Source organism: Pelodiscus sinensis, unplaced genomic scaffold (genome assembly GCF_049634645.1).
Source record: "Pelodiscus sinensis isolate JC-2024 unplaced genomic scaffold, ASM4963464v1 ctg138, whole genome shotgun sequence".
Lineage (NCBI taxonomy): Eukaryota > Metazoa > Chordata > Testudines > Trionychidae > Pelodiscus > Pelodiscus sinensis.
The window spans coordinates 212,999-224,434 of NW_027466007.1; the positions used below are offsets into that span (position 1 = coordinate 212,999).

At 60.0% G+C, this 11,436-nt stretch overlaps 5 non-coding genes across 5 annotated transcripts; all 5 read left to right on the forward strand.

The window, feature by feature from the left end:
- Positions 1 to 2,120: 2,120 nt before the first annotated feature.
- Positions 2,121 to 2,306, forward strand: LOC142825898 (U2 spliceosomal RNA). The gene has a single exon (XR_012900224.1). It is a non-coding gene; the product is annotated as a U2 spliceosomal RNA (small nuclear RNA).
- Positions 2,307 to 4,293: 1,987 nt separating this feature from the next.
- On the forward strand, positions 4,294 to 4,484 carry LOC142825886 (U2 spliceosomal RNA). The gene has a single exon (XR_012900213.1). It is a non-coding gene; the product is annotated as a U2 spliceosomal RNA (small nuclear RNA).
- Positions 4,485 to 6,461: 1,977 nt separating this feature from the next.
- LOC142825897 (U2 spliceosomal RNA) lies at positions 6,462 to 6,652 on the forward strand. The gene has a single exon (XR_012900223.1). It is a non-coding gene; the product is annotated as a U2 spliceosomal RNA (small nuclear RNA).
- Positions 6,653 to 8,631: 1,979 nt separating this feature from the next.
- Positions 8,632 to 8,822, forward strand: LOC142825900 (U2 spliceosomal RNA). The gene has a single exon (XR_012900225.1). It is a non-coding gene; the product is annotated as a U2 spliceosomal RNA (small nuclear RNA).
- Positions 8,823 to 10,796: 1,974 nt separating this feature from the next.
- On the forward strand, positions 10,797 to 10,987 carry LOC142825901 (U2 spliceosomal RNA). Its single transcript, XR_012900226.1, has one exon. It is a non-coding gene; the product is annotated as a U2 spliceosomal RNA (small nuclear RNA).
- The last annotated feature ends 449 nt before the right edge of the window (positions 10,988 to 11,436 follow it).

The following is an 11,436-nucleotide window of genomic DNA, read 5'->3' on the forward strand; positions in this document are numbered from 1 at the left end:
TTGAAGTGAGCAGCCGGTGGGACGCCAGCAACCATTTCATGCAACGAGGCAACTTCACCCGCTTCGCAGACTGGCGCTTCATCCATAGAGCGCGCCTCAACTGCGTCCCCCTCAACGCGGCCATTCGCCATGGGAACCGGGATAAACGCTGCAGGCGGTGCGGTAACTACGACGAGACCCTTCTCCACGTCCTCTGCGGTTGCACGACCCACTCAACAGCCTGGAAACTACGCCACAACGCTATCCAAGCCCGTATAGTGAAGGCGCTCCCCCCAACACTTGGCACGGTGCTCGAGGACGCCGTCATCCCAGGGTCAAACTGCTCCCTCCGTCCGGACATTGTGATTACCCAAGAAGAAACTAAGAAAATCACAATGATCGAGGTGTCTGTCCCCTTCGAGAACCGGCCAGCTGCACTCCAGGCGGCCCGCTTAAGAAAAATCGTAAAATACTCCGGGCTGGTGGACACTTTACGGGCGCAAGGGTACACGGTGGACCTCTACGTCCTGCTAGTGGGGGCGCTGGGCTCCTGGGACCCCAAAAATGAGGCAACCCTGGAGGCGTGTAACATCGGGAAAAAATACGCCAACCTGATGCGCCGCCTGATGGTGTCAGACACTATCCGGTGGTCCAGAGACATTTACATCGAACATGTCACTGGCCACCGCCAATTCCAACCCCCAGAACCACAGCCCACCTGAACCTCAAGGCCCAATTAGAATAGCAATGTGTGCCACCATCCCCCCCTCCCCCCTTCCCCGTGTGCATGTAGTTGTTGAGTGAGTCCAATTGTCTAGGTCCAGCAACCTCCCTCACCCCTCTACGCCCCCCGCCCCCCATAACTCTGCCACTGCCTCCATCCCTTCCCTAACTTCCCCTACTAATACCTAAGATATACATTAAAAAAAAAAAAAAAAAAACCCCGGGTGTGTAACACGTCCTGACCAAGAGGACACGGATGCAGCTGAAGAGGACGCCGCGGGACCCACTCCTGTCTCCGGAAATACTCCCCTGGTAACCAACCTCTTAACCCTTGTGCTTCGTCTCTCGGCGCCGATCCTGGGCCCGTATCCTGCCCCGCCTGGTTAGTCATTTCTCTCCACTTTCAACTTATCCACCATTTACTTGCTCAGGGGGGTCTCCTACCCCCCTCCAGGCGGGAGCAACAACGGGGACCAGGATACGGTAATAAGGGAAGCCAAGGGACACGGAATTCGGGGAACTGAAGGTCTACTATGCTTATGCTTACACATTCTTAACACAGAACCAGGAGCAAATCGTGGATTACACCCGGGGCATAGACATAGGTCTGATTAGTATGGGTGTGTCAGTACCCCCCCAACCACTAGACTCCCCGCCCCTACTAACCCCCCTACCCTACCCCCCTAGGCCATTCCACTATCCAACTCCTGTCCCGTACATATGGAGGAATAACTGCGAGTGTGACTGTGTAGGTTTAAGTGTGTATGTATGTATGATTGAATTGTACCTCCCCTTCCGCTCCCCAAAATTTAGACCACTAGAACCTTCACCCGACTCCGAGTTGTAAACCAGGCACGCCTGCCCTCCCACAACGGACAGCCCACTCAATCGGTCCCATGATCCCCACATTCACTCCCAGGCACACTGACCCTGCGTACGCCCCCACAATCCACCCAATGGTGCAATGCTCACCCTACCGAATCCATATTCAAATCCAACCCACTTAAACTACCAGTTCAACCCCAGAATGAGCACCGCCACCAAACCCCCATCCGCTACCCAGATAACCACCCCATTGGCCGTCTACATCCGGGGCCCCACACCCCCCTCGTTTCCATTCACTTTGGGCTTCTAACTAGCCACACTCCAAACCCCCCCGCCCCAAGCCTCCCCCTCCCTCAGGAACTAGCTACTCTTTGCACCCCTCAGTGAAAGGCCTAAGTCATCGTTCCAAAGGAGGAAGGCATCCCACCAACGGGCCCCCCCGGGGGGGGCCCAAGTGCCCCCCCGTGGGCCGTAAACCCAGGCCCCCAGGGCATAGATCCCCCCTACCACCGTACCTCAAGCCGGCTACCGGATGTACCCATTCTCTCAGTCCTACTTGTTACTCAAAATTGTCTATCATAATTTATGTATTGTTTGTCTTTAAAAATTCTCTAAATAAACGTCAATCTGTTCTTATCAGTTTAATATCTGATATGATCTCTATCTGAGATCTTTATATTAAATGGATTTTTGGAACAGGGGGTCGGAACAGGAGCTTGCTCCGTCCACTCCACGCATCGACCTGGTATTGCAGTACTTCCAGGAGCGGTGCACCTCCCCTCGGGGAGCTACCTGTGCGGTGCCAAAAATAGACCTGAGTGCCCTTTGGGGAAAGAGAAAGGAATTATTTAAAAAAAAAAAAAAAAAATGGCGTGTGTGTCTCAATAAAAAGTCCCCCAGAAAAATCTCTGCTGTGTGTGTGTGTGTGTGTGTGCCTGTGCGCCGGGGGCGGGGCTGCGCTGTGCGTCTCCGGGGGGAGGTCTTGGCAAACCACCACCACAACAACAAGAAAGAGAAAGCAAAAAAACTCGCACACGCCCCCCCCCCCCCCAAACAACCCCGCCCGCCGCAAGGTTTGTTTGCAAAGGCAGCCAGAGGAGGCAAGCCGCCGCTTTTTTTCTTTTCTTGTCTTTTATAACTAAATAAGCGTCCCCATACGAATCAGTGCAAGGAATGGGAGTGCCTGACTGACTGAAGGGAGAAGAGAAGAGAAGAGAAGAGAAGAGAAGAGAAGAGAAGAGAAGAGAAGAGAAGAGAAGAGAAGAGAAGAGAAGAGGTTTTCTTCAAAGGCAGGCAGCGGAGGCAAGCCGCCGCTTTTTTTCTTTTCTTGTCTTTTATAACTAAATAAGGGTCCCCATACGAATCAGTGCAAGGAATGGGAGTGCATGACTGACTGACGGACTGACTGACTGAAGGAGTGAGTGAGTGAGTGAGGGAGAGAAGAGGTTTTTTCAAAGGCAGCAGAGGCAAGCCGCCGCTTTTTTTTTTTTTTTTTTTTTTTTTTTAAATCAATCAAGGGGGAGTGAGTGAGTGAGTGAGTGAGTGCTTGGAAAAGCAGAGGCGGAGGCAGAAAGACTGCGGCCAAGCAGTCTGCGGGGCGTCGGCCTTGCCAGCGAGCTGTGGAGGAGCCCCGTTCACACCCCATTCACACCTGCCGCTCCTGCCGGCAGGGACGGGGCGGGGCGGGGCGTCGGACCCGCGAGCGGGGCTGTCAGGGAGCAGTTGACGAGCCCCGTTCAACACGGGACTATCCGCTTCTGCAGGCAGCTGAGCGGCCGGGTAAGCGAGGAGGAGGCGGGGGGGCGGAGCCCGCATGCAGATGACCGGCGGAGGCTGCCGGGAGGGAAGGAAGGAAGGAGGGAGGGAGGCGAGCGGGGCGCCGCCCGGAGGGCCCCCGGCGCCCGCCCCCAGCCGGGGCTCCCTGCTCCGAGGGAGGGGAGGCCGAAGGAGGCGCGCGGGGCGGGCGAGCCGGTGCGGTCCCCGTGAGCGAGGAGAGGGCGGCGGGCGGTGAGCGAGCGGGCGGGACTTAGAAAAATTTTATCCCCCGGCGCTGGGGGACGTCTTGGGAGGGGGAGAGTACGTCTGTGGGCGCCCTGAGGTAAGGGGGGCTGCGTGCGTGCGTGAGGGTGGGAGGGGGAGGGAGCCCCCAGCCTGAGGGAGAGGGAGCGGGAGCCCCAGCCCCAGCCCCAGCCCCAGCCCCAGCCGAGAGTGTAGTATACAGGATGTCCCCACTCGCCGCTCTTCTGGGCTGCTAAATCTGCCGCTCGGCTGGAGGCCAGCCCAGTCGCTCTTTGCTCTGCTCTGCTCTGCTTTGCTGTTCCCGGACTGCCGTCCTCAGTCGGCCTGCATGGCATGGCAAGCAGAAGGAAGGAGTGTCTGCCCAGCCGAGGCCATGCCAAAGCCGCCGCCGCTAACACAGGCCGGCCGGCCGACCTGCTCGGCTGTCACCATGATGACGCCGGGCGCCAGGAGGAGCCATGCAGATGAACGCCGGCCAGCCAACCCGGCCCGCCGCGGGGAGCGGCCTCAGCAAGGTCTGGCGCCGGTCGCCGAGGGCGGGTTCCCAGGGGCGGTGGCCGAGCCTGGCCGGCGCACGCCCTCCGCCCCTGGGGCGCGGGAGCGTCGGCTGCAGGGCCCTGGCCGCCGAGCGGTGGCTCCGGAAGCCTGGCGACCGTCGCGGACGGGCGGCGCGCGACCGCCGGGCGCTCCCGGTAAGGCGGAGACGTGTGGGCGAGGGGGTACCTCGGACGGGGGGCGACGCAAGCCATCGCTTCTCGGCCTTTTGGCTAAGATCAAGTGTAGTATCTGTTCTTATCAGTTTAATATCTGATATGATCTCTATCTGAGATCTTTATATTAAATGGATTTTTGGAACAGGGGGTCGGAACAGGAGCTTGCTCCGTCCACTCCACGCATCGACCTGGTATTGCAGTACTTCCAGGAGCGGTGCACCTCCCCTCGGGGAGCTACCTGTGCGGTGCCAAAAATAGACCTGAGTGCCCTTTGGGGAAAGAGAAAGGAATTATTTAAAAAAAAAAAAAAAAAATGGCGTGTGTGTCTCAATAAAAAGTCCCCCAGAAAAATCTCTGCTGTGTGTGTGTGTGTGTGTGTGCCTGTGCGCCGGGGGCGGGGCTGCGCTGTGCGTCTCCGGGGGGAGGTCTTGGCAAACCACCACCACAACAACAAGAAAGAGAAAGCAAAAAAACTCGCACACGCCCCCCCCCCCCCCAAACAACCCCGCCCGCCGCAAGGTTTGTTTGCAAAGGCAGCCAGAGGAGGCAAGCCGCCGCTTTTTTTCTTTTCTTGTCTTTTATAACTAAATAAGCGTCCCCATACGAATCAGTGCAAGGAATGGGAGTGCCTGACTGACTGAAGGGAGAAGAGAAGAGAAGAGAAGAGAAGAGAAGAGAAGAGAAGAGAAGAGAAGAGAAGAGAAGAGAAGAGGTTTTCTTCAAAGGCAGGCAGCGGAGGCAAGCCGCCGCTTTTTTTCTTTTCTTGTCTTTTATAACTAAATAAGGGTCCCCATACGAATCAGTGCAAGGAATGGGAGTGCATGACTGACTGACGGACTGACTGACTGAAGGAGTGAGTGAGTGAGTGAGGGAGAGAAGAGGTTTTTTCAAAGGCAGCAGAGGCAAGCCGCCGCTTTTTTTTTTTTTTTTTTTTTTTTTTTAAATCAATCAAGGGGGAGTGAGTGAGTGAGTGAGTGAGTGCTTGGAAAAGCAGAGGCGGAGGCAGAAAGACTGCGGCCAAGCAGTCTGCGGGGCGTCGGCCTTGCCAGCGAGCTGTGGAGGAGCCCCGTTCACACCCCATTCACACCTGCCGCTCCTGCCGGCAGGGACGGGGCGGGGCGGGGCGTCGGACCCGCGAGCGGGGCTGTCAGGGAGCAGTTGACGAGCCCCGTTCAACACGGGACTATCCGCTTCTGCAGGCAGCTGAGCGGCCGGGTAAGCGAGGAGGAGGCGGGGGGGCGGAGCCCGCATGCAGATGACCGGCGGAGGCTGCCGGGAGGGAAGGAAGGAAGGAGGGAGGGAGGCGAGCGGGGCGCCGCCCGGAGGGCCCCCGGCGCCCGCCCCCAGCCGGGGCTCCCTGCTCCGAGGGAGGGGAGGCCGAAGGAGGCGCGCGGGGCGGGCGAGCCGGTGCGGTCCCCGTGAGCGAGGAGAGGGCGGCGGGCGGTGAGCGAGCGGGCGGGACTTAGAAAAATTTTATCCCCCGGCGCTGGGGGACGTCTTGGGAGGGGGAGAGTACGTCTGTGGGCGCCCTGAGGTAAGGGGGGCTGCGTGCGTGCGTGAGGGTGGGAGGGGGAGGGAGCCCCCAGCCTGAGGGAGAGGGAGCGGGAGCCCCAGCCCCAGCCCCAGCCCCAGCCCCAGCCGAGAGTGTAGTATACAGGATGTCCCCACTCGCCGCTCTTCTGGGCTGCTAAATCTGCCGCTCGGCTGGAGGCCAGCCCAGTCGCTCTTTGCTCTGCTCTGCTCTGCTTTGCTGTTCCCGGACTGCCGTCCTCAGTCGGCCTGCATGGCATGGCAAGCAGAAGGAAGGAGTGTCTGCCCAGCCGAGGCCATGCCAAAGCCGCCGCCGCTAACACAGGCCGGCCGGCCGACCTGCTCGGCTGTCACCATGATGACGCCGGGCGCCAGGAGGAGCCATGCAGATGAACGCCGGCCAGCCAACCCGGCCCGCCGCGGGGAGCGGCCTCAGCAAGGTCTGGCGCCGGTCGCCGAGGGCGGGTTCCCAGGGGCGGTGGCCGAGCCTGGCCGGCGCACGCCCTCCGCCCCTGGGGCGCGGGAGCGTCGGCTGCAGGGCCCTGGCCGCCGAGCGGTGGCTCCGGAAGCCTGGCGACCGTCGCGGACGGGCGGCGCGCGACCGCCGGGCGCTCCCGGTAAGGCGGAGACGTGTGGGCGAGGGGGTACCTCGGACGGGGGGCGACGCAAGCCATCGCTTCTCGGCCTTTTGGCTAAGATCAAGTGTAGTATCTGTTCTTATCAGTTTAATATCTGATATGATCTCTATCTGAGATCTTTATATTAAATGGATTTTTGGAACAGGGGGTCGGAACAGGAGCTTGCTCCGTCCACTCCACGCATCGACCTGGTATTGCAGTACTTCCAGGAGCGGTGCACCTCCCCTCGGGGAGCTACCTGTGCGGTGCCAAAAATAGACCTGAGTGCCCTTTGGGGAAAGAGAAAGGAATTATTTAAAAAAAAAAAAAAAAAATGGCGTGTGTGTCTCAATAAAAAGTCCCCCAGAAAAATCTCTGCTGTGTGTGTGTGTGTGTGTGTGCCTGTGCGCCGGGGGCGGGGCTGCGCTGTGCGTCTCCGGGGGGAGGTCTTGGCAAACCACCACCACAACAACAAGAAAGAGAAAGCAAAAAAACTCGCACACGCCCCCCCCCCCCCCAAACAACCCCGCCCGCCGCAAGGTTTGTTTGCAAAGGCAGCCAGAGGAGGCAAGCCGCCGCTTTTTTTCTTTTCTTGTCTTTTATAACTAAATAAGCGTCCCCATACGAATCAGTGCAAGGAATGGGAGTGCCTGACTGACTGAAGAGAAGAGAAGAGAAGAGAAGAGAAGAGAAGAGAAGAGAAGAGAAGAGAAGAGAAGAGAAGAGAAGAGAAGAGTTTTCTTCAAAGGCAGGCAGCGGAGGCAAGCCGCCGCTTTTTTTCTTTTCTTGTCTTTTATAACTAAATAAGGGTCCCCATACGAATCAGTGCAAGGAATGGGAGTGCATGACTGACTGACGGACTGACTGACTGAAGGAGTGAGTGAGTGAGTGAGGGAGAGAAGAGGTTTTTTCAAAGGCAGCAGAGGCAAGCCGCCGCTTTTTTTTTTTTTTTTTTTTTTTTTTTAAATCAATCAAGGGGGAGTGAGTGAGTGAGTGAGTGAGTGCTTGGAAAAGCAGAGGCGGAGGCAGAAAGACTGCGGCCAAGCAGTCTGCGGGGCGTCGGCCTTGCCAGCGAGCTGTGGAGGAGCCCCGTTCACACCCCATTCACACCTGCCGCTCCTGCCGGCAGGGACGGGGCGGGGCGGGGCGTCGGACCCGCGAGCGGGGCTGTCAGGGAGCAGTTGACGAGCCCCGTTCAACACGGGACTATCCGCTTCTGCAGGCAGCTGAGCGGCCGGGTAAGCGAGGAGGAGGCGGGGGGGCGGAGCCCGCATGCAGATGACCGGCGGAGGCTGCCGGGAGGGAAGGAAGGAAGGAGGGAGGGAGGCGAGCGGGGCGCCGCCCGGAGGGCCCCCGGCGCCCGCCCCCAGCCGGGGCTCCCTGCTCCGAGGGAGGGGAGGCCGAAGGAGGCGCGCGGGGCGGGCGAGCCGGTGCGGTCCCCGTGAGCGAGGAGAGGGCGGCGGGCGGTGAGCGAGCGGGCGGGACTTAGAAAAATTTTATCCCCCGGCGCTGGGGGACGTCTTGGGAGGGGGAGAGTACGTCTGTGGGCGCCCTGAGGTAAGGGGGGCTGCGTGCGTGCGTGAGGGTGGGAGGGGGAGGGAGCCCCCAGCCTGAGGGAGAGGGAGCGGGAGCCCCAGCCCCAGCCCCAGCCCCAGCCCCAGCCGAGAGTGTAGTATACAGGATGTCCCCACTCGCCGCTCTTCTGGGCTGCTAAATCTGCCGCTCGGCTGGAGGCCAGCCCAGTCGCTCTTTGCTCTGCTCTGCTCTGCTTTGCTGTTCCCGGACTGCCGTCCTCAGTCGGCCTGCATGGCATGGCAAGCAGAAGGAAGGAGTGTCTGCCCAGCCGAGGCCATGCCAAAGCCGCCGCCGCTAACACAGGCCGGCCGGCCGACCTGCTCGGCTGTCACCATGATGACGCCGGGCGCCAGGAGGAGCCATGCAGATGAACGCCGGCCAGCCAACCCGGCCCGCCGCGGGGAGCGGCCTCAGCAAGGTCTGGCGCCGGTCGCCGAGGGCGGGTTCCCAGGGGCGGTGGCCGAGCCTGGCCGGCGCACGCCCTCCGCCCCTGGGGCGCGGGAGCGTCGGCTGCAGGGCCCTGGCCGCCGAGCGGTGGCTCCGGAAGCCTGGCGACCGTCGCGGACGGGCGGCGCGCGACCGCCGGGCGCTCCCGGTAAGGCGGAGACGTGTGGGCGAGGGGGTACCTCGGACGGGGGGCGACGCAAGCCATCGCTTCTCGGCCTTTTGGCTAAGATCAAGTGTAGTATCTGTTCTTATCAGTTTAATATCTGATATGATCTCTATCTGAGATCTTTATATTAAATGGATTTTTGGAACAGGGGGTCGGAACAGGAGCTTGCTCCGTCCACTCCACGCATCGACCTGGTATTGCAGTACTTCCAGGAGCGGTGCACCTCCCCTCGGGGAGCTACCTGTGCGGTGCCAAAAATAGACCTGAGTGCCCTTTGGGGAAAGAGAAAGGAATTATTTAAAAAAAAAAAAAAAAAATGGCGTGTGTGTCTCAATAAAAAGTCCCCCAGAAAAATCTCTGCTGTGTGTGTGTGTGTGTGTGTGCCTGTGCGCCGGGGGCGGGGCTGCGCTGTGCGTCTCCGGGGGGAGGTCTTGGCAAACCACCACCACAACAACAAGAAAGAGAAAGCAAAAAAACTCGCACACGCCCCCCCCCCCCCCAAACAACCCCGCCCGCCGCAAGGTTTGTTTGCAAAGGCAGCCAGAGGAGGCAAGCCGCCGCTTTTTTTCTTTTCTTGTCTTTTATAACTAAATAAGCGTCCCCATACGAATCAGTGCAAGGAATGGGAGTGCCTGACTGACTGAAGAGAGAGAAGAGAAGAGAAGAGAAGAGAAGAGAAGAGAAGAGAAGAGAAGAGAAGAGAAGAGAAGAGGTTTTCTTCAAAGGCAGGCAGCGGAGGCAAGCCGCCGCTTTTTTTCTTTTCTTGTCTTTTATAACTAAATAAGGGTCCCCATACGAATCAGTGCAAGGAATGGGAGTGCATGACTGACTGACGGACTGACTGACTGAAGGAGTGAGTGAGTGAGTGAGGGAGAGAAGAGGTTTTTTCAAAGGCAGCAGAGGCAAGCCGCCGCTTTTTTTTTTTTTTTTTTTTTTTTTTTAAATCAATCAAGGGGGAGTGAGTGAGTGAGTGAGTGAGTGCTTGGAAAAGCAGAGGCGGAGGCAGAAAGACTGCGGCCAAGCAGTCTGCGGGGCGTCGGCCTTGCCAGCGAGCTGTGGAGGAGCCCCGTTCACACCCCATTCACACCTGCCGCTCCTGCCGGCAGGGACGGGGCGGGGCGGGGCGTCGGACCCGCGAGCGGGGCTGTCAGGGAGCAGTTGACGAGCCCCGTTCAACACGGGACTATCCGCTTCTGCAGGCAGCTGAGCGGCCGGGTAAGCGAGGAGGAGGCGGGGGGGCGGAGCCCGCATGCAGATGACCGGCGGAGGCTGCCGGGAGGGAAGGAAGGAAGGAGGGAGGGAGGCGAGCGGGGCGCCGCCCGGAGGGCCCCCGGCGCCCGCCCCCAGCCGGGGCTCCCTGCTCCGAGGGAGGGGAGGCCGAAGGAGGCGCGCGGGGCGGGCGAGCCGGTGCGGTCCCCGTGAGCGAGGAGAGGGCGGCGGGCGGTGAGCGAGCGGGCGGGACTTAGAAAAATTTTATCCCCCGGCGCTGGGGGACGTCTTGGGAGGGGGAGAGTACGTCTGTGGGCGCCCTGAGGTAAGGGGGGCTGCGTGCGTGCGTGAGGGTGGGAGGGGGAGGGAGCCCCCAGCCTGAGGGAGAGGGAGCGGGAGCCCCAGCCCCAGCCCCAGCCCCAGCCCCAGCCGAGAGTGTAGTATACAGGATGTCCCCACTCGCCGCTCTTCTGGGCTGCTAAATCTGCCGCTCGGCTGGAGGCCAGCCCAGTCGCTCTTTGCTCTGCTCTGCTCTGCTTTGCTGTTCCCGGACTGCCGTCCTCAGTCGGCCTGCATGGCATGGCAAGCAGAAGGAAGGAGTGTCTGCCCAGCCGAGGCCATGCCAAAGCCGCCGCCGCTAACACAGGCCGGCCGGCCGACCTGCTCGGCTGTCACCATGATGACGCCGGGCGCCAGGAGGAGCCATGCAGATGAACGCCGGCCAGCCAACCCGGCCCGCCGCGGGGAGCGGCCTCAGCAAGGTCTGGCGCCGGTCGCCGAGGGCGGGTTCCCAGGGGCGGTGGCCGAGCCTGGCCGGCGCACGCCCTCCGCCCCTGGGGCGCGGGAGCGTCGGCTGCAGGGCCCTGGCCGCCGAGCGGTGGCTCCGGAAGCCTGGCGACCGTCGCGGACGGGCGGCGCGCGACCGCCGGGCGCTCCCGGTAAGGCGGAGACGTGTGGGCGAGGGGGTACCTCGGACGGGGGGCGACGCAAGCCATCGCTTCTCGGCCTTTTGGCTAAGATCAAGTGTAGTATCTGTTCTTATCAGTTTAATATCTGATATGATCTCTATCTGAGATCTTTATATTAAATGGATTTTTGGAACAGGGGGTCGGAACAGGAGCTTGCTCCGTCCACTCCACGCATCGACCTGGTATTGCAGTACTTCCAGGAGCGGTGCACCTCCCCTCGGGGAGCTACCTGTGCGGTGCCAAAAATAGACCTGAGTGCCCTTTGGGGAAAGAGAAAGGAATTATTTAAAAAAAAAAAAAAAAAATGGCGTGTGTGTCTCAATAAAAAGTCCCCCAGAAAAATCTCTGCTGTGTGTGTGTGTGTGTGTGTGCCTGTGCGCCGGGGGCGGGGCTGCGCTGTGCGTCTCCGGGGGGAGGTCTTGGCAAACCACCACCACAACAACAAGAAAGAGAAAGCAAAAAAACTCGCACACGCCCCCCCCCCCCCCAAACAACCCCGCCCGCCGCAAGGTTTGTTTGCAAAGGCAGCCAGAGGAGGCAAGCCGCCGCTTTTTTTCTTTTCTTGTCTTTTATAACTAAATAAGCGTCCCCATACGAATCAGTGCAAGGAATGGGAGTGCCTGACTGACTGAAGGGAGAAGAGAAGAGAAGAGAAGAGAAGAGAA